General features: G+C 38.8%; 1 pseudogene across 1 annotated transcript; it reads left to right on the forward strand.

Moving 5' to 3' along the window:
- Positions 1-1,245: 1,245 nt before the first annotated feature.
- Positions 1,246-23,145, forward strand: LOC143537164 (uncharacterized; annotated as a pseudogene). Its single transcript, XR_013135995.1, has 14 exons — positions 1,246-1,715; positions 15,727-15,813; positions 16,018-16,121; positions 16,292-16,342; positions 16,690-16,861; positions 16,958-17,278; positions 17,829-18,032; positions 18,140-18,643; positions 19,046-19,255; positions 19,341-19,524; positions 21,039-21,210; positions 21,332-21,484; positions 21,580-21,661; positions 22,494-23,145. The product of XR_013135995.1 is annotated as an uncharacterized LOC143537164 (transcript).
- The last annotated feature ends 414 nt before the right edge of the window (positions 23,146-23,559 follow it).

A 23,559-nucleotide genomic window follows, 5' to 3' on the forward strand; every position in this document is an offset into this window, starting at 1 on the left:
ATCATTATTGCAAGCACCAACAAATAGAAATCTAATTACGATCCTCAACATCGACAGTGGTGGAGTACGAGGGATTATTCCAAGCTTGATCCTTGATTTTATGGAGAGCGAACTACTGGTATAAGTTATGACTATGGTGATTATATACATTTTTTATAGAATAGTATCTGTTTAAGACTTGTTGAGGCTTGATAGATGTTAGATGGGGATAATTCAAGAATTGCTGACTATTTTGATATCACTGCCGGTACAAGCACCAGTGGTCTTGCGACGGCTATGTTAACTGCTCCAAATAAAGACGGTCGTCCGATTTTTACAACTAAGCATGCTAAAAGTTTTTATCTAGAACATTGTCCTAGAATTTTCCAACACAATGGGTATGCACATATAATTAGACCGCATTAGTTGATGATTTGTGCAAACTCTGTGTTATCCACTTATTATATTTTCTGACTTTGCTCAATATATAGCAATCGATTGGCTCATGCTGCAAAAGTGATGAAAGCTATATCCGGACCATAATATTATGGTAAGTATCTACACAAGCTATATCCGGACCACAATATTACAAATCATTCAAATAGTGTCAACAACTAAACTGTTGTATTGAAACATAATTTAAAAAGTCATTTTAAAACATCACAACATTCTTCTCAAGATGCCAATACTTCAGTCCAATGCTATGTGTCTTCATTCAAGCGAGTTGCGTTAGCCTATTCACCTGCGTGCATACTAAAAGTCAGCTACGCTGAGAGAGTTTTAGTTAATCAGACAACATACAATACATTCATATATTCACATATATACGTATCCGAAGATACATATTACATACTTAACATGTCTACCTTTCTTTCATACGTGCATACACACTTTATTCATTTTTTTCATACTTTCATTCTTTTAGCATAGACCGATATACAAACTTCCTTTTATAAAAACATACCAGCCTAAGACCCCTTAACCGTCCGTCATTAAAAAGAAATAAAGATAATTGTCCGAATAAGTGGAACATCACTCAGTCATTTAAAAAAAAACTAAACACATCACATTTCATGTCACATACCAACTCAGCGTTCTAATTCGGCCGTCTCTCCAAAACGCGTTTAAACCCAAAAACAAACAAAAAATCACAAATAATAAATCAGATCTCACCACCGTCACTACACACATACATACACATACGTTATATCTATATATGTATATACCACCATCATCATAACTACCATCATCATCTACCCCAACAGAACTGACTCACTCTGTGCTTCCAATACACACTCACCATTCTTATATACACACATATATATATATATACATTCATTCTTCACTCAGTTAATCTCATAACCATGTTCCGCTTAAAACGAAACCCTAAATCAACCTCTACACTTCCTTCAGCATCCACCTTACCCGATCATCGCCGTCGATCTCACGCTCGATCCGTTAACCCTAGGAAGCTATTTTCAATTAGAGGATCCAACTTATTCTACTTATGCTTATTAATCATTGTTTTCGCATTTGCCTTGGTGTCCATGGTGTTACAGAGCTCGATAGCTTCAATGGTGTTCCGCCGCGGTGATGTGGTTAATCGGAGTGTTCGCGAGGGGTTGAAGTTCGGTAGCTCGTTGGAGTTTGTTTCGTCGAGGAGTGTGAGGGATTATGAGAGTGTCGGTGCGAGGAAGAGGCCTCGGATTGGTGTTCGGGCGCCTCGGCTTGCGGTTGTGAGTGTTTTAAGTTATTTTTAGTTTAATTGGATGGTAATTGTGTTATGTGTTTTGAGAATTTGACTGTATTTGTGGTTTGTGGTTATGATGTTTGTATGCTACTAAAGGAAGGTACTGTGTACTGTGGTGGGTAGAGTGTAATTGATAACTATAATGAATTAGGGGGTGTTTGTTTTTTCTTCAAACATCTTCAAGGGAGCTAATGTCTGCACGCGCGCAGACATTACCCTTGAAGACTGTTTGTTTTTTTTCTTAAAACAGATCTTAAGTTATCTTCTTTCATCTAAAAGAAAAGCAAAGAAATCTTGCTTAAAACATCTTCGCAAAAAATCATACTCTTATCCCTTTGAAGCCACCCTCTCATCCACTCCTCCCACCACCGTCCGCCACCACCACCCACCGTACGCCACCACCACCATCCCCCACTGCCACCGTCCACCACCATCCACCGCCACTACCCACCGTCCGCCGCCACTACCAGCATCCACCACCACTACCCATCGTCCGCCACCACCACCACCACCACCATCCATCACAGCCACCACCAATCACCACCGTCCACCACCCACCACAACCGTTCATCACCACCACCACCCACTGTCGGACGCCATCACCGTCAACTACCACCGTCCACCACCCACCAAAACCGTCCATTACCACCACCCACTGTCCACCACCACCATCCATCGCCACTACCCACCGTCCGCCGCCACAATTTTATTATTATATTTTCTATGTAACTTGAATAAATGACTTCTATCTTGTGAGATAAGTTTGACAGTTATGCAGACAGTATCAGCTTATAAAAACAAACAGTCTTATATTTTCAGCTTGCAGATCTTCAGACCACATCTTCAGTTGCAGACATGAAAACAGATGAAATCAGCTTGCAGACAGTTTATGTCTGCAAAAACAAACAGCACCTTAGTGGTTTAGTGAATTGGTAGGTACTTTTTGGGACCAAACTTTTTGATATTTTAAATAAATTTAGAAATGGTGAATGATGCTAGTAGTGAATTTAAACATAGATCCATATTCTGTATTTTAAAATATCATATATATTTTTTTTCTAAGTAACTGATATTATTGGATTATGTTGGTACATGATGTCAGTAGTTCAGTATATAGTGTCTGTAATCGAGTCGTTTGGATTAGTGTTTTGTATTAAGCGAAGTTAGCTAACAAGTTCGCTGATACAGGCGAACTTGTTAGATAAGCGAAGTTAGTGACAACTTCGCCTGAACATGCCAGGCGAAGTTGTCGTCTGATATAAGGTCTAGGTTACGGCTTGAGTTTCATAAGTTTGAGTTTTTAGTTTACGTGTTTACGAGTCCTGTAATCAGTGATTGATATCACGTGTTTCCGGTTGCAATATACAACGTGTCTTTGCTTATTGTAACGTGTGTTCGATCGTGTTAACTCGTATCGTCTTCTACGCTCGTAACGTCTTACTTAGGGATTCCGCACCTACGTAGAACGAGATATTCCGTGTAGATCCGGCTGGGAACCTACAATTGGTATCAGAGCTTTTGCTCGTGATTGTGTGGTTCGGGATTATCACGCGGGTGTAGAAATCGTTCCGTTCGACTATTCGCGGGACGAGTTTACCGAGTTTTTGTGTCCTACTCACCTCCCACCATCATAAACAACCCATAACACCTTCACAAACCTCGTAAAATCCAGAAATCAAACCTGCAAAACCATCGTGTTCATCAGGCGAAGTTGCCGTCACTGTTTGTAGGGTTTAGGCGAAGATATAAGTTAAGCGAAGTTATCCACAACTTCGCCTACCTTCTCAAGTTCGCTTATCTCAAGCGAAGTTACCCACAACTTCGCCTACCTCACAAGTTCGCTTACCTTAAGCGAAGTTATACACAACTTCGCCGAATCAGGCGAATTTAACAAAGGGAGCGAAGTTCAGAATCAGCGAAGTTCAGACTTAAGCGAAGTTATCCACAACTTCGCCTACAGTACTGTTAAAAATAAAATTTTTATTTTTCGGGTTTCTTTGTGTTTTGTGAAAGATGTCTTCAATAAACATTACGGAACTGGTGAAGATGGAAGTGGAAGCGGGTTCAGCTACAAAGGCACCAAAGATGCTTAAGGGAACTGATTTTGTAGCGTGGAAAGATCGGTTTGAACAATATGTCAAGTACCAAGATGCTAAAATGTGGGTGTGCATACAAGATGGTTACATTCCACCAACTGCTGAGTATGAGGGTCGTGATCAGATTAAGAAATACAAAGAGATGGAAGAAGAAGAAAAGAAAATGTATGAGGCTGAAAGCAAAGTTCATGCAGCGATAACAATGGCTCTTCCACAAGAGATTCTTCACACCTTCAGAAAGTATAAAACTGCTAGAGAGCTTTGGGAAGCACTTGAAAACCGTTTTGAAGGTAATGTGGGGATTCGTGCATCAAAGATTAAACTACTTAAAACCCAATTCTCGGTGTTCAAGTACTTGAAGAATGAATCACTTGATGATATCATCACTAGATATTATCATCTGATGACCGAACTCAGCAACTATTCCATTACTTACAAAGAAGATGAGATCGTTGAAAAGCTTCTTGATGCTCTCCCGCCGAAATGGGAGATGTACACTGTGTTGATGAGAGAAGACAAAGAGTTTGCCGACTATGACTTGGAAACAGCAGTCAACAAACTAAGAACTTTTGAACTTAACATGGTTCGTAAAGAGACACCAACTGATCAGGTTCAGGATCCAGGAATGTATGGTGCAAAAGTTAACTCAAGTTCAAGTTCGAAGTCTGAATCGTCTGCTTACTACTCAAAAGGAGACTCGGGCGCTAACTCAACACATGAAGGTCATGTATCTCTCAACATGAATGGTGATGTGTGTTTTGTAGCTGGTGGATCAAACGCTTCTAAACCTCAAGCAACCAAGAGCAGTTTTTCCCCAAGTGTATCGAACAACAACTACTCAAAGATGCCCATGAGTGTTAAATCTGCTGAACAGCAGTTTGCTCTCTATGCATATTTCATTGCTTCGTATGAAAATTACATTCAGGGTAAGATTGTTGATCCTGCAACATTGGATGAAGACTATGATCAGATCGATGCTGATGATCTGGAAGAAATGGATCTGCAGTGGCAGATGGCGATGATTGTGAGAAGGGTTAAGAGGTTTATGAAGAAGACAGGTAGAAAGTTTGTTGGTGAGAGACCGGGTTTTGACAAGTCAAAGGTGCGATGTTATAACTGTCAGCAGAATGGCCACTTTGCGAAGGAGTGCACAAATGAACGTGTAGAACGCAGTCAAAACAGGTCTACACAACAGAATGGGGGTGGTAGTGAGAATAGAGCCATGATTTCCAGACAGAACGGGGAGTACAATTGGAATCTGCATGTTGAGGAAGTTTTCGAACAGGCTAATTTGGCGAACATCGAAGCTGCATATAGTGAGAAAGTGACTGGCGAAAATGAAGCTTTCATGGCAGAAGTGAAAGACCAGCTCTCCGAGGTAAGTACTAAACTCTCTTGTACTAAATGTGAAAATCTGTCTGAACAATTGACAACTATAACTGATCAGTTTGTTAGTTTGGATGCTCAATTTAAAACATTAAAAGAAGATCATCATTTCACTAAAGCTAGAGAAAACAGTTATAAAGTAAAAATAAAAGCTAGTGAGAAAGATATTAGAAGTCTTAAAGCAAATCTAGCTGAAAAAATTCAAGTAATTGATCTTAGCTATGAAGTGTTAGAAGAGAAAACCAAACTAATAGCTGAAAGGGATAAACAGATAGCTGATCACCAGGTGAAAGTGGTGGAACTAAACAGGAAACTTGAGCAATTCAGAAATTCCTCCGCTATACTTGATCACCTCGTTAGTGATCAAGGTTCCTCAGTTAAAAGGGGAGGAATTGGATATCATGAAGTTCCACCACCGTACAGTCATAATTACACTTTTGATCCTAGTAATCAGAAATCTGTTGATGTTAATTTTGGTCAGACAGTTCCGGTTAAGGTTACTATTAAAGAACCAGAAGTTAGTAAAGGCGAAACAAGTAAGCCTGTTTCGTGTGTTAAGATTTCTGCTCCTAGTCCTGTCTCATCAAACTCGGACAAGTCATCCGAGTCGAGAGAGACAAAAGAAGAGGCAGCGTTACCAAAAGGTGGAGAGAAACATAAAACAACTGAAAAGAAATCTCCACTAAACCCGTATGTCCCACCATATGTGAGACAAACGGGCAGTAATGCAGCCTCAACATCTAAAAAAGCTATTGAAAAGAAAGTTGAACACAGGAGTTGTTTCAGATGTAATCAATTAGGACACCTAATTGCAGATTGCCCTCTGAAGCAGAGATTCAGAGGTGTGAGGCCTTCGAAAACTGAGAACAGAACTAACCGTAATCACTATAATGGTAAAAATGAAAACTCATCAAAGTTCAGAAATTGGACTAATCCTGGTTTTCAAAGAAATCAATCTCAGTTTTTCCCTGTTAACAACCAAAGAATGAGTAATAATTCATTTAATTCAAGAAGGTTTGGATGGCCTCATAGTCAATCAACAAGAAGGTATCCTTTTAGGACTTACAGAAATTATTTTGATACTAACTTTGGACAGCCAAAGTACGAAAGTACGGGATGTATCGACCCAAGACCAATAGGTCTTGGGTCCCCAGATTTTAATCCTCTGCTTTAATCGTGCAGGAACAGTTGAACAGGGCTGCAAACAATCTATGGGTTGTGGATAGCGGCTGTTCCCGGCACATGACGGGTAACAAGAGTTTGTTACACGAATGGAAACCTGTTCAGGGAGGAAGAGTGAGTTTCGCTGGAGAGAGTGGTGGAAGGATCACAGGAATTGGGACGGTGACTAACGGAAAGATGACGTTAGAGAAAGTAAATTTCGTTGAAGAACTGAAGCATAATCTGCTGAGTGTATCGCAGATCTGTGACAAAGATTACACCGTGCACTTTACCAAGAATGAAGCGATCGTGCTATATCCTGGTTTCAAGATACCAGAAGATTGGATTGTTATGAAGGCTCCAAGAGAAAAGAATACGTATATTATGGACATGAGGTCGACTGAGATAGCAACAGAAGAATCTTGTCTTCTGTCAAAAGCAACTGAATCGGAGTCCGAATTATGGCATAGGAGAATGGGGCATATTCATCTTCGGAAAATGAACTACATTGTCAAGAATGGGCTTGTGCTGGGTGTTCCCTTGAAGAATTTCAACTTTGAAGACCAATGCTTATCGTGCAAAAAGGGAAAGCAACACAAGAAATCCCATCACACCAAGAAGGTTAATTCAATAGTCAGTACCCTAGACTTACTTCACATGGATCTCTTTGGTCCCGTGAATGCAAAAAGCCTAGGTGGAACATCTTACTGCTTGGTGATCACTGATGATTTCTCTCGATACTCTTGGGTATATTTCCTGAAGTCAAAGGATGAAACTGTTCAGATGGTAATAAATTTGATTACCAAAGTTGAGAATATTATGGGAAAAAGAGTTAAATACATCAGGAGTGACAATGGGACTGAGTTCAAGAACTATCAGATGGAGCTCTTCTGCTTACAGAAAGGAATAGAACACCAGTACAGCGCTCCGTATACTCCGCAACAAAATGGAGTGGCTGAGAGGAAGAACAGAACATTAATTGAAGGAGCCAGAACCATGCTGGCTGATTCAAAACTTCCTGTGGTGTTCTGGGCTGAAGCCGTTGCAACAGCCTGTTATATCCTTAATAGAGTGTTAACTGTTAAAAGACTGAATAAAACATGTTATGAACTTATGCATGGGAGAAAGCCCAACTTGAGTGGTCTTGAACTATTCGGGTCCCCGTGTTCGATATTAAAGACAAATTCTAAATTTGGTGAAGTAGCCGACGAAGGAATTTTGGTCGGATACGTTGTTGGGACTCCCAACAGACGAGTCTTTAATACATCGACCAGCAAGGTTGAGGTGGTCTGTAACACTGATATCACAAGTTACAAATCACCAAAACCAAGCACGGGACCCGCTGGGGTTTTCGACTATGATAGACTTTTTAAATCTTTTAACATACCTTACTTGGATTGTGCAGAAGTAGATGAAAGAATAGCTACGAAGATGCTTTACGATGAGGAAGACAATGTTGTGCAAAGACCGCTGTACGATGAGTGTCAGCCTTCCTCGTCAAATGCTGTCGATACCCATGCTGCCTCTATTGAAGAGGAATTCTTCAATCCTTTTCACTCTCAACAACAAACACCCATTGATGAGCTACCTTCGAACCTGGAAGACAATCTGGATGTCAGTTCAGTTCCGACTACGAGAGTTCACAAAAATCACCCATTGGAGAATGTGATAGGTGATCTGTCCGACGGTGTACAAACAAGACAAAGCTTGAATGAGCACACCTGTGTTTACACAAGCATTAAATATACGGGCATAATCAACGAATGCTTGTACACCTGCTTCATCAGCCAGATTGAACCAAAGAACTATCAAATGGCTCTCAAGGACAGCTCGTGGGTCGAAGCCATGCAAGAAGAATTAGCCCAGTTTAAGAAGATGGAGGTATGGAACTTGGTTGCAAAACCGAAGAATGTGCATGCGATTGGCACAAAATGGGTTTTCAAATGCAAGAGAGATGAGAAAGGGATTATTATCAGGAACAAGGCGAGGCTGGTTGTAAAAGGTTTTAATCAGCAAGAGGGGATCGATTACAATGAGGTGTTTGCTCCTGTGGCAAGATTGGAAGCCATTCGATTGTTTTTGGCATTTGCTGCACATAAGGAGATTAAGGTATTTCAGTTAGACGTGAAGAGTGCGTTCCTTAACGGTAAAGTCGATGAGGTTGTGTACGTTGAGCAACCTCCGGGTTTTCCTGACCCAGACTTTCCTGATCACGTATACAAGCTAAGTAAAGCACTGTATGGACTACATTAGGCCCCTCGTGCCTGGTACTCAACACTATCCGACTACTTGCTTGAGAATGAGTTTGAAAGAGGAAAGATCGATAGCACATTGTTCTTCAAGAGAAAAGGGGGCGACTTTCTACTGGTGCAAGTCTACGTGGACGACATCATCTTTGCTGCATCAAAAGTCGCCATGTGTCAGGAGTTTGAGGCCGTCATGAAGAAGAGATTTGAAATGAGTGCTATGGGTGAACTAACTTTCTTTTTAGGACTGCAGGTTGATCAGAAGAAAGATGGGATGTTCATTCATCAGACTAAGTATGTCCATGATGTTCTCAAACGCTTCAAGATGGAGGACAACACTCCATTTGATACTCCAGTCTGCGTCAACCATAAATTGGGTGCTGATTCAGACAACGATGCAGACGTGGACCCAACCCAATATCGGGCAATAATAGGTTCTTTAATGTACTTAACTGCTTCTAGACCTGATATTATGTTTGCAGTTTGTCTTTGTGCTCGCTTTCAGGCAAACCCAAAGGAATCTCACTTGAAGGGTGCGAAGAGGATATTGTGCTATCTCAAAGGCAAACCTAAGCTGGGGTTGTGGTACACGAGAGGAGGAGACTTGGAGTTGGTCGCCTACACAGATTCTGATTATGGAGGGTGCAATCAGAGTCGGAAGTCAACAACAGGTGGATGTCAGTTTCTTGGAGGCAGATTAGTGTCATGGCAATGCAAGAAGCAGACCTCAGTCGCCATTTCAACCTGTGAAGCAGAATACATGGCAGCATCCAATTGCTGCTCCCAGGTTCTTTGGATTCAACAACAGTTGCGCGATTATGGTCTGAATTTCACTCATACTCCTATTTGCATTGATAATACTGCTGCTATCTCAGTAACTAACAATCCCGTAAAGCATAGCAAAACTAAACATATTGACATCCGTCATCATTTTATACGGGATTGTGCTGAGAAGAAATTGATTGTGCTCGAAAAGGTTGATACGCTAGATAATTTCGCTGATTTGTTCACTAAAGCGTTTGACAAAAATCGTTTTCAAAACCTTGTTGAGCTGAATGGGATGATCAATCCCGAGTAACCGTGTTTTTGTCTTTATTTAAAAAAAAAAAAAAAACGTCACTATCGCTTAGAATTATGTCGGTTGCCTCAGTTTGAAGGACATATCTTCGGATATGTTTGGTCCTCATCTCTACTTGTAGAATATAAGGATAGCCATTAACCAGATGACTGAAAGTGACCGGGGCGGTTTATGATGTGTTTTTATTCTTTCGCTGAAAATTAGTCGTTCAAACTTAGTTAGAAGGACACATACTCGAATGTGGTCGGTCCAGCTGATCCATTGGATCTTCAGGATAGCCGTTTACCTGAAGACTTTGACTTGATCGGGGCGATAGAAGTTAAAATTTTTTTTCGGGAAATGAAATTATTTTTCAAGTCTACTACTTCGTAAGAAGTTCCTTTACTATGATTAATAGAAAATTGATCCAACCTTGGAAAGTGATAGATATACTGATTCTGTGTGCTTAACTAGTGAAGTTATAAGGCCTAAAAGACTTTAGAACAGTCATTGTATGTCATGGTAGCTTTTTATGGTGCGTTAAAGTACAAGTGATACTAACTAAATCTACTCGATTTTATGTGGAAACTCCTTATGAGTTGTGCATGTCTCCATATATATCTTTCCGAATGATAGGCAGAAAAGCGATTACCCAGTCATACACGAGCCCGTGAGTGTTCTGATTCCCGTGAAGATAGCGTGTCAAGAAACTGCAGTGATCCAGATTCGGGACTTGCAGTTATTTACTACTCTGAAGTTTGTGTATTTGCTTAAAAAAATGTGTGTTATTGAGACATTCTAGAGTTCATAATGTTAAGACTTCTCAATCAAGATGTAAGAAAGAGAACGGGAAGAAGAGTCTGAAGATCGAAGAGTAATTACTATTTAATCAGACACTACGGGTCGAGGTCAACTCGGGGTGACTTGGGGAAAGTCAAATACGCTTTGAGAATAGATAGGAGGCATCATAATCTCTGAGTTGTTGCCCACTTAAGTTTTGAGCTTAATTGAACCTAACCCGTATCACAGAAACGATGAAAACCATTCTAAGTCATTTACCTGCTTACAACCTGTTTCTTTATGTCATAATACAGCTAAACACGGATCTGTGTGACAGTTACGTAATTAGTATGATTCCTGTTCGGATCTTTTCTAAAACATGGTAGTCCCTATCGAGACTGAAATTTGATCCCGTGTACTTTATTTTTAAAATTTTTCTACTTATGTAGTTGTATGATTTTATACCTGGTTACTTGGTCTTGATCGTATCATTTAACACTTTAAAGGTTGTTTTAAAACTTAATTGCAAATTGTTCAAATTATAGGGTTTGTTTTAAAAATTTTAATACCGGCGAAGTTATCCATAACTTCGCCTGTATGACGTTGACCCTATATAAAGGATATTAAAGGTCAGACTGTTCATTATTTCAACAAAACCAGCGAACTTATACTTTCGTAACCCTAAGCGAAGTTATCGATCGAATCTTCTGTGTTCACTTTTCTCAGTTCTAATCCGTGATTAAAGGTGTGTAGGGTAGTCGAATCGTATAATCTCTGTCAATTGATGTTATTCAGAGGTCGTATCTACCCGATTAGCGACCTCGTTTATATGAAACCTTAACACCCGATTTTCAAACATGTTTTTACTTGGTCATACTCAACTTAATCGTCTAGATCTTCATAATATCATGTGTTTATCACCGAACATTCTCCAAATTGATCCAATTCGTTTCGTTTGAAAGTCTAATCTGTCGCCGTTTCATATTCGGCGAAGTTACAGTTTAGGCGAAGTTATCCGTAACTTCGCCTGAGGTTCAACTTCGCCTAATAATTAACTAGGTTACAGTATATGAGGCGATGTTGTGGTTAGGCGAAGTTAATGATAACTTCGCCTGGCCCTTTTTACTTAACTGTTATCTGGCGAAGTTCAAGTTGAAGCGAAGTTGTTCCCAACTTCGCCCCACCTCTAACTTCGCCTATACAGAACAGATCACAACTTCGCTCATGGTAACATGCGAATTTGTGATTTGCTTTGAAGTTTATCTAACTTAGTCTGTTTGATGCAGATATGGCTGCTGTAGCTGGAGCAGGCGGTGATGATGGAGGAGACAACCAAAGACAGTTCTTTCCGGGTCATAACATGTACATAACATTAGACCCGGAGGCGAGCGGAGTTGATGATTTCCGCGAAATCATCACGTTTCTTTTACGCTCGCGTATATTCCACGCGATTACCACAACTCTGCCGATATCCTTGCCAAACATTGAGGATTTTTGGCAGACCGTGGAATATGACTGTCGCGTCGAGCCCCCGGTGATGCGAGCAACGGTCAACAATCAGATTGTTCAGTTCTCATCTGAACAGATCCGGGCGGCTTTGCGTTTTGGAGATGAGACAAGAGATGACCCGACAGACTTTTAGCTCCTTTCCGAGATGGAGCGTTTCTGAGGATGGGATACTCTGGTCCCTTGGGAGATACTCAGAGAAGGAAGGGGTTCTTACTAGATCAGTGGCGCTTTCTCATGCATGTCATGATCGTGTGCATGTCAGGGAGAAAGGCGGGCACTGATGGCATGGGCGCGACCATGCAGTCGGCGATGACTGCTCTGACTTATAATAAGCGTTACAGCTTTAGTCAGATGGTCTTCTACGAGATAGATCGACAGAGAAGAGCGGTGGCGCGTGAGAGATTTATCATGTATCCAAGATTCCTCCAAATGATCTTGAATCATGTGGCTCCAACGCTACCTCAGCGCCGCCCAATTAGATACGTGGAAAGTGTGAGCAAACGGATATTCGCCCAATGCAGATCTTCCAGTGCGAGGAGCAAACCTGAGCTCCGTCCTCGACATACTCCACTTTTTGGGTACTTGATCAACCCGGAGTATGTGCCAGCTCGTGGGGACGAGTTTCGGGACCCGGCACCACAACAGGCAGGAGCACCTCAAGCTATACCTGCTGCTCCTGTTGTGTCACCGGAGGAGAATGTAGACCTTGACGCTACGTTTGGCGGTCAAGGCTTCTTTGATATGGATCGGGTGGATCCAGAGGAAAATGTACAAGTTTCAAGTGTGAATGTGACTAGGACAGCTACAACGGTGGCTGATTCTGATTCTGATGATGAGTTGGCTGAAGCGAGACGAATTCTAGTTAACCAAGAACGGGTTCAAGGGAAACGAAAGAGAACTGATAATGACAGCGAGTCAGATTATGAAGAAGAAGTTCATCAGTTGATTCGGAGATCAAGAAGGGAACGGGCAGGTGCAGGTTCGGGAGCCGGTGAGAGCTCAAGGGTGGTACGTTTCACCCCACCCGCACTGTCCGGTATGACTATCGTTCCCTCATCATTACAAGTTACAAGGCCAAGCGCCACGGACGTTCCCGTGGTGGCTACCTCATCTGCCTTTGGCCTCCCACCCACTACATTCCAACTATTGGCTCCGGTGATTGTATCGTTGCCACCTCCAACTCTTACTCCAACGGAGGTCGTGGCACGATTTATTGAGTCGACGGTTGTGGCCACTGCAGGGTTATCGGTGACGATACCACATGCGGTTACGTCTATGCCTACTTCTGAGGTCCCGGTTACATCGGAAATCCCTCCTCAGTACACTCAAGATATATCACATCTGAGGTTTGATTTCGATGCAACCTTATCAGACTCTGAACGAATAGCAGCACTTGAACGGGTCGTGGCAGAACAATCAAGGGTGAATCTTATCCAGACCCATGCTATTCAACGCCTCGTTGCAGAGAATCAGATACAGTCGTCCCTGCTGATAGAACATGGCAAAATCATTGATGCTTTGAAGGAGTTCTTGGCATCTCAGGGGGAGACGAGCTGTAAGGGCGATGAGCTGAGGACTAAGAAGCGAAATGACAGAGACGATGATCCCAATGCATCGAAAGGTGCAGGTGGAGAGTTGCCAAGAACTGATCAAGCTCTTGGGACTTCCACAACTCAGAGGGAGTCGACAAGTGCAGCTGGTGGTGATGATGTGGTGGTAGTGGACGTTGAGGAGATGGATGATGAATTTGTAGGTGATGATGATGTATTACCGATGGATGAGATAGAGAAGATTGGTGCAGAGATTGTTATTGAAAATGATATAGAAGAGGGAGAGATAGTAGAGGAGAATGTGGAGCATGAGATTCCAGAAGTCGATAAGGCAGATATGAGTCAAGAGATTGGAAATGATGAGACGGAATGGGAAGAGCAGCCAAGATGGAAAGAAGACTATGCTCAATGGTTTGTAAAAACGAAGAAACCGGCGGTCCCTACTATGTTTAAGAAGAGTTACAACATTAGAGGCTATGCTGAATCGAGAAAGGGGATTATATGCTGGATATATGATGAGCAGTTGAGGCTCTTTGTGATTAAAAGGTATGATGGTGTTCAATACTTCAAGAGGATGTTGAGATCATTGAATACATTGCCAGAATGTGAAGTGAGAGACTTAGCCAGATTGGGGTTAATCAACAGAAGTGATGATAACATGGCTAGAGTCATTGGGAAGATTGTTTGGAAGGAAAGTATAAAAGAGAAGAAGTTCGAGCTGTTGAAACCACAAAAGGGAAAACTCATTGAAGACAAAGATAGAGGGATGAGAGCAGATGGCAAGCCTTGGATGATTATGAAGTATAAACCGATCCGGTGTCTAAAAGAGGTGCCGATGAAACAAATGCCCAAGGATGTGCTGAAAGATCTGAAGTGGTGGTATGTAGATTGTGAGACAGCTGAAGCAGTAATGGAGGACGAAGATGAACAAGAGCTGCTGAGAGTCTATGATCCGATGCATCTAGTGAACTTGTCGCAAGTTGATCTGCAGGTGCTGAATGAGAAGAAGGTATTTTATATTCCTGCTTGGAAAGACGAAGCGAAGAAATATCAAAGAATTGTATCAGTTTGTGTACGTGAAGGAGTTCATGCTTAATGATGAAGATACAAGATTGTTGAAGATTACAAGACACGTGTTTGAAGATAAAGATTGAAGCTACTGCCAAGGGGGAGTCTGTTGGTACATGATGTCAGTAGTTCAGTATATAGTGTCTGTAATCGAGTCGTTTGGATTAGTGTTTTGTATTAAGCGAAGTTAGCTAACAAGTTCGCTGATACAGGCGAACTTGTTAGATAAGCGAAGTTGGTGACAACTTTGCCTGAACATGCCAGGCGAAGTTGTCGTCTGATATAAGGTCTAGGTTACGGCTTGAGTTTCATAAGTTTGAGTTTTTAGTTTACGTGTTTACGAGTCCTGTAATCAGTGATTGATATCACGTGTTTCCGGTTGCAATATACAACGTGTCTTTGCTTATTGTAACGTGTGTTCGATCGTGTTAACTCGTATCGTCTTCTACGCTCGTAACGTCTTACGTAGGGATTCCGCACCTACGTAGAACGAGATATTCCGTGTAGATCCGGCTGGGAACCTACAGATTATTACTGGTATTGTTTTAGTTATTAGTAGATAACTTAGCATTTTGGGAATATTTAATTTATTTTATTGAGATTTATTAGTTTTACCTTGCTTTACTTGATTTTAGTTCAGTACACATATTTGCTCCAATGAATAACTGAATAAGTGTGTGTGTGTCCTTGAATATTCATGATCACATATGTACTAAAGTGCCTTGTTTTTATTATTGTAAGATCGTAGGAAACATGAAGAACGATACATCTTTAAAATCTAGAATTGGTAGGTACTTTTTTGTACCAAACATTTTCATATTTTAAAGTCTAGAATTGATGGTCGATGTTAGTAGCGGATTTACGCATAGATTAATATCCTGCATTTTAAGGATCAGAAATATTAATAGTTAGCTATGGTATGGTGTAGAAGTAACTGTGAATCTAGTAACTGATATTATTGGATTACTATTGGTGTTGTTTCACCTATTAGTAGATAAGTTAACATTTTGGGATTATTTGATGTCTGCATTGAGAGTTATTAGATTTTAGTGTAGTACACATAATTGTTCCGATGATTGTGTATATATTCATGAACATTTATGATCACATATTTACAACTGTGCCTTGTTTTGATTATTGTAAGATCGTAGGAAACATGAAGAACGATCCATCATCCTTGATGATGCTTACCGTGATGAAGAATTTGCGTGGATTGGGTTATATGCTTCAGGTTATTTTCTAAAACTCTAGTATCTTTTCAGCTCCTTTAATTCTGTATGTAGAGCTAAATGTTCTATATGGAATATGAAGTAATTTAATGTTAGATTGATAAGATTATTGAAGTGATTTCTACTTATTGTAAAACCTTGTGGAAGTAGATTTCTGAAGTACTTCCAGTTTTTGTCTTTTTAATATATATATTTTTCTTATGCAGATATATGCTACAGAGGATGGCGACACAAAACCAATCTGGGAGAAGACTATTGGCCAAGTCTCAATTATAAGTCCTGAAAATTATGGTCATATTGATTGGTCAACGTATGCTCTTTCTTTCACTCTAGCATGCTATGATTTTGTAGACAATATTAGAGCTTAGCCAATAAACATTTTATAAACATTTGAACAATAACATGTAGTTCATTCATGTTCTTCTATAGTTTTATTTATGTTGAAGACATAATTAACTTATGTTATCTCTATTGCTGCAGATTTGATGGTATTGTTGCAAATTCGCTAGAAGCACATGATGCTATTTCAAGGTTTGGGGACTTTAATATGAATTATTAACATATTTTCTTGTCAACCAACTTATTAACTTTTTGAAAAGGAATAAGGTGTTTGGGATTGCTTTTGATGTGAGAGGGAAAAGTTAATAAGTTACGCTTTTGTAACTTATTAACTTATTGAAAATTTATAAGGAGATTTTTATAAGGAATCCCAAACACCCCCTAAAAGTATGATGCAACATGCAGAACTTTATTTTCAATATTCTATGGTACTCTCAAGTGTCAACAATGGAAAATTTTCTGAACTGGTGAAAGCAAGTTCATGCTTGTTTTTTATTTATTTGTAGATACTATGGTTTGTGAGTTTTATATTTATGCAGCCTTATGCAGGAGCCCTTTTGCTCTGTACCACTCATCTGGATAATTCAAGAAGACACCTTGGCTAACCGCCTTTCTTTTTATGAAGAAATGGAACGGGAACATTTAATTGCATATTGGAAGAATACTTTTAGAAGGGCTGATGTGGTTGTGTTTCCTGATTATTCTTTATCTGTAAGCTTCCCTATCCTACACTAGTATAGTAGTTACTGCAATCAATAAACGCTATTCGTAGCTTATTTCTCAATTGATGACTTATTCATGTGTCAGATGTTATATAGTGTGCTCGACACTGGAAACTTCTTTGTGATTCCTGGATCACCAATAGATGTGTGGGCAGCTGAAAATTACCAAAAATCCCACACCAAATTTCAATTAAGGGTTAAACACGGCTTTGCCTATTATGATATGCTGGTTTTGGTTGTTGGAAGTTCTTTCTTTTACAATGAGCTATCATGGGATTATGCAGTTGCAATGCATAACTTAGGTTCTCTGCTGACCAGTTATGCTAGGGAAGGTGATGCTGGGCCATTGTTCAAGTTTGTGTTTGTGTGTGGGAACTCTAGCAGTGTCTATAATGATGCTTTACAGGTATAAAATTTAATCGTCACATTTTTGTGTTTTTCCATGTGTATAATATAAAGATCAACTTATTATAATAGAAATACTCCTTGTTTTCAAAACTTTTGGGTAGTTGCTATTTGAAATTTAAGTCTAGTAGTACCAAAATTCTTAATATTAGGGAGAAAATCTATATTGTATAACTAATATTCTATTATACATATATATGTGTGTGTATAGTCATCATTTTCACTATAATCTGGTATTTGATATTTTTGAAATGTGGTAATAAGACTCAAGAATTGAAGAGGCTTAGAAAGTGGGTAGTTTTACGAGTTTCTTGATTTTAAGTAAATTCTTTTAACTTGGAAATTTTAGTTAAAACTAAAAATGATGGAAGGTTATGCAATTCACAGAATTCACTTTTGAAGTTCTTTTGTAAGACCTCATCAAGCATTGAATTGGATACTCGAGCCCTCTTTTTGTTCTTTTTGTTCTTTTTTTTATATGTAAAAAATGAGGTTTCAAGCAACTACTTGTGCATGACGATAGTATTTTTTGATGGATGACATATTTGCAGGATATTGCTGGTCATCTTGGTCTTCGTCGTGGTTCTGTTGGACACTATGGTTTAGATGGTGACGTGGACGAGATGTTATTAATATCTGATATTGTTGTATACGGGTCCTCTCAAGATGAACAAGGCTTTCCTTCATTAATCACCCGAGCCATGACATTTGGCGTCCCTATAATCGCCCCTGATTACCCTGTCATAACAAAATATGTAAGTTAATATTTTCTTAATAATTCATTTCTGTTGATGTAGGTTAGGTGAGGTTAATACATGATTTTATTTTTGTTCTTTTCTATAAAGATCTCTCGAATCTCCAGGTTGTTGAGGGAGAACATGGAATTATTTTTTCAAAGGACAAGCCTGATGAGTTGATGAAAGCTTTTAAGCTTCTAACATCCAAAGGAAAACTATCAACTTATGCTCATAGTATTGGTTCTTCAGGGAAGCTTCTTGCTAAGAACATGCAAGCATCAGAATGCATTAGTGGTTATATGAAGCTTCTAGAAAGTGTTCTTACACTTCCTTCAGATTCCATTCTGCCAGGTGTAAGTTCTCAACCGGCACAGGGAAAATGGGAATGGGATTTATTCTCAGAGGAAACAGAGTCCAGTAATATGACATATATGACTTTGAAAGAGGATGCTAGAAATACAAGTGTTGTTTATGATATTGAGGAACATATGACACATTCATTAGATTCAAGAACAGGATTACAGAATGAACCTGGGATCAACCTGGATGATATTCAAACTGAACTGGACTGGGATGTTTTAAGTGAAATTGACAGTTTGGAAGAAACTGAAAGAGTAGAGTTAGAGGAGGTATGTATTTTAAGAGGCGGTGCTCGTGTTTTATTATGATTTGGGTCGTGTTTAATCTCAAAAAGGGTTAATTTTAAAAATTAAATTAGCTAATAGAGGTACATGTCAAACTGGTTTTTGTGCATAATACAAACTCTTAAAAAGAGTTATTAATTATTATCCAAATATTTACATCGTTATCGTAATAATGTTTCATAGTCGTAGTTAACACATTAGTTACTTATGATAAAATTAATATAGGCGAAACGTGTTTCTAGGATAACACAACCTTTTGTCCGGTTACCCAACCTGTTTGGCCTGTCCGTTTTGCCACCTCTTTTTCTTGTGTGCGAAACTTAATTTATCATTTTGTAAATTATTTCTTTGCCTTATTGATAATGTATCACTTTCCAATGGATGTAGATAGAGGGAAGAACAGATAAAAGCTATGGTGTGTGGGAGGAATTATATCACGATGCTAAAAGAGCTGACAAATTAAAATTTGAAGCAAATGAAAGGGATGAAGGGGAGCTAGAGAGGACAGGTCAGCCTGTATACATTTATGAGGTTTACAATGGAGCCGGTGCGTGGCCTTTTCTTCACCATGGTTCATTGTACCGTGGATTAAGTCTTGTAAGTTACTCCCAACTCTTATAGGATTTTTTTTCTATAATTCTTGGCACTCTTTTTCATGGTTTTAGTTTTGTATGTTCTTCAGTCTACAAAATCTAGAAGGTTGAGATCAGATGATGTGGATGCAGTTGGGCGGCTTTCTATTTTAAATGAGACTTACTACCGAGATCTTCTTCTTGAGATGGGTGGCATGTTTTCAATTGCAAATAAAGTGGATAATGTTCACAAGCGACCTTGGATCGGGTTTCAGGCGTGCTGCTGCAAGGAAGGTAGGTCATACACTTTGTAAGATTTTGATGTCCTCATGGCAAAATGGGTGGTTCAGGCGGGCCGGGTAACAGGTCAGAACGAGTAGGCTTTTACAGCCGGGTTGACCCAAAACACTATTTTACAAAGTTTATGAACTTTTACTTAGCGTGCCAAATATAATGATAAATATTATATACGTTTCAATAACATTCTGACTTTCGAGAACTGATTTAGGAGGATTTATGCTTAAAAGGTACACATTGGGTTATTTTGACCCGTTTGGCCTTTTTTCTTTTTAGTAGGGGTGTAAATGAGCCGAGCCGAGTACGAACTCGGCTTGTTTGACTTATGAGAGTTTGAGTTCGAGTTCGAGTTCGAGTTCAAGCTGGCTTTGAGTTCTTTTTCCTAAAGCTCGAGCTGGCTCATTTATTATTAATTAGTTAAGACAGAATTACAAATTTTGTCCTTTAAACATATGTAATTTATGGATCAGGTCCTTTAAAAAGTTTATTTGCACGCGGTGTCCTTTACATGGCATGTTTGTTGATTTTCGTCCTTGTGACTAACTGGCATCCAAAAGCCCCGTTAAGTCTTGGCATGTGAGGGCATTTAAGTCTTTTTACGCATACTATTTAAGTATTTATAATTAAAAAACAAATTAAATATATTATTAGAAAAAGAAACTAAATAAATATGTTAAACAGAAACCCCGTTAAGTCTTGGCATGTTTGGATTTAACTGAGTTTTTGGATGACAGTTAGTGTAAAGAACAAAAAGCGAATATATTTTGTCATATAAAGGACACCTCCCGCAAATAAACTTTTTAAAGGACTTGATCCATAAATCGCATATATATTTAAAGGAAAAATTTGTAATTATGTCATTAGTTAATTTATATACATTTTAAATTATTTCTATATATTTTTTAATTATAATTTTATATTTAGCATAATATATATATTATTTAGTTTCTTTTTATTGTAAGTTTATATATGGTAATTTTTATAATATATATTTAATATATTAAGTCAAAAGTAATATAATTAATAGGCTTGTTTAGGCCCTGGAGCCAGCTTAAGCTCGATAACTGAAGCTCGGGCTCGTTTTTATTAAACAAGCTTATTTTAAGGCCCGTGCTCGTTTAAGCTTGGCTTGATTCGAGCTTTTAACAATCCGATATAAAGTAGCTCTCGAGCCAGCTGGCTTGCTTTTTTAGCTACTTTTTTATTGGTCTTGGTTATCACAACCTGAATTGGCTTGCTTACACTCTTACTTTTTAGCTACTTTTTTATTGGTCTTGGTTATCACAACCTGAAATGGCTCAATCATAAGCAAGTGGCTTGAAATGGCACGTCTGACGTCTACTTCTTTTAATATCTGTCATCCGGAGAAATCAGGGTTTTGTAGGATAGTTACTATTTGAAGTTTAATGTTCCCTGTGAAATGATATTGCAATCTGCCATTCCCCTAGATTATGGCATGTGTATTTGCACGTGGGTCATTTTTTTTCTTTCTAAATCTGGTTTTGTTTCAGGTATCGTTGTCTTCCAAAGCCGAAAGGGTTCTGGAAGGAACAGTGCACAGAATCATGAAGGAGATGTAATATATTTTTGGGCGCGTGTAGACATGGACGGTGAACTTGCAAGGGGTGATGGTGCTCTAACATTTTGGTCCATGTGTGATATCTTAAATGCTGGAAATTGCAGGTACATTGAATATCAAAATCCCTTATGACATACATTATGATTCCAAGTCTTTCACAATTAAAAAAATATCATTATTAACAATAATTTGTAAATAACTTTGCTATTCTTTTGTTGCAAACAGAACAGCATTTCAGGATGCTTTCCGCCGGATGTATGCACTGCCACTATATGTTGAAGCTCTGCCACCAATGCCTGAAGATGGCGGTCACTGGTCTTCATTGCACAGCTGGGTGATGCCAACACCTTCTTTCCTAGAATTCATGATGTTTTCTAGGTAAGACGGTATCTAAAAATAGAATATTAAGTAAACCTTTGTGAGAGAATAGAATCCAATTGATCTCGGTGCTCATTTGTTTGATTCTATTGCAGGATGTTTGCGGATTCTCTTGACAGTTTGCACATGAATGCAAGTACAACCACTGAATGCATTCTAGGAACTTCAGCAAGCGAGGTAATTAAGAATGGGTTGATTTTGATTAACGGATCAAATGAAGTTTTCTAACTAAAAATGGAACGGGTCAAATTGGCTAAAAAGTTTTCTAACTAAAAATGGAACGGGTCAAATTGGCCAAAGTATCATTTTTGCATACGATCTTTTTAAAGTAAAAAAAATATTATTGCATAATATATATTGTCTTTTAATCGTATGACATATCTATTGTTTATAGTTTTAAAAAGTTAGACAAATGCGTTTTAAGTTAACACGCACTGTAGAGTTACGGATTTCAACCTGGACTTATTTTGACTAGCCCTGTAAACGAACAGGACGAACAATTGGACACAAACAATAAAACAAACAAGGTTTTTTGTTAGTGTTCGTTCGTTAAGTAAATAAACGTGTTCGTATCTGTTTATGTGTGTACATTAATAGCATGAATGAACAAACATAACTGGATATAGATGAACTAATATAATTTAACATTAATGATATGCTGGGCCTAAATATTAATAAAACTAGAGTAAATTGTAATGGGCCTAAAAATTAAAGTGAATATGTAAACGAGCGTAAGCAAACAAACTTAAAACAAACATAAACGTGCGGACGTTAACGAATGTAACGGACGTTCACCAACATACAGAACGCATGACACATGTTCATGTTCGTATGTTTAACTAAATGAACAAAAAACTTTAGTTCGTTTACAGACCTAGTTTTGACACATTATCCGTCTAGTACGGTTCGTCAATTTTGCCACCTCTAGTAAGACGCACAATAGTATATAAGGTTAAGTTTTGTTGATTGGATTATAATACTCAAAAGTCCTTTTCTTTCATAAATACAGAAACGGCAATGCTATTGTCGGCTACTGGAACTGTTGGTGAACGTGTGGGCCTACCATGGCGCTCGAACCATGGTTTACATTGACCCAAATACAGGTTCACTAGAAGAACAACACCCTGTAGAACAACGTAAAGGGTTCATGTGGCCCAAATATTTCAATGCCACTTTACTAAAGAGCATGGATGAAGATCTAGCCGAAGCAGCAGATGATGGTGACCACCCATACGAGAGGTGGTTATGGCCAAGAACCGGGGAGGTACATTGGCAAGGCGTATATGATAGAGAAAGGGAAGAAGGATATAGAATTAAAATGGACAAAAAGAGAAAACAAAAAGATAAATTAGTTGAAAGATTGAAGTTTGGATACAGGCAGCCCACACTTGCAGGGTAGAAAGAACTTGTTTCAAGTTTTCGGTCTAAATTCTACCTGTGAAACGACTGGCTCGACTTTCTGGGTATTCCAGTGAATCGGAGATCGGGTTCTCATTGACACTATCAAAAGATACATGAGTATATACGCGTTTGGCTGTATAAACCGAAAGAAATATATGGGTGTGGCCTGAGTCTACGGGTGGCCGACAGTCTTGGAGTCGGAAATTATTTTTGTTATTTAGGTGGTGTAATTTTTTGTTTTCTTTAGATGGACTGCAAATTTTATAGGAAAATTTTCAAACCGTTGAGATGTACACTTGTTATGCCGGTTAAAACCGAAATGCATTATAGGAAAAGATTTTCTCAATATAATGATATTGCTTTTTTTTCTATTAGTTGGGTTTACAAATAGACTGTGGGTGTAAATGGGCCAGAATTTGGGCTTCACTTATTTAGAGTTTCAATTTTAAAGCCTGTGTCCGGGTGATTTATAATTTAAAATTAAAAGTTGTATAATTATTTATTTATCTATGTTTATACTTATTTTTAACTTTTATATAAAACACAGTATACATATTTTATTCTACCTTGTTTTATATATAATATTAATTATCGTTTAAGCTTGTGGGCTTAGTGCCTTAGTTATATATGACTGTCGAGCTTGTTTAAGCTCACTCGATTCAAACTTTAGTGAT

Source organism: Bidens hawaiensis, unplaced genomic scaffold, assembly GCF_021521415.1.
Source record: "Bidens hawaiensis isolate Kalapana, Puna unplaced genomic scaffold, B.hawaiensis_p1.1 tig00011150_1, whole genome shotgun sequence".
In the NCBI taxonomy this organism is placed as follows: Eukaryota; Viridiplantae; Streptophyta; class Magnoliopsida; order Asterales; family Asteraceae; genus Bidens; species Bidens hawaiensis.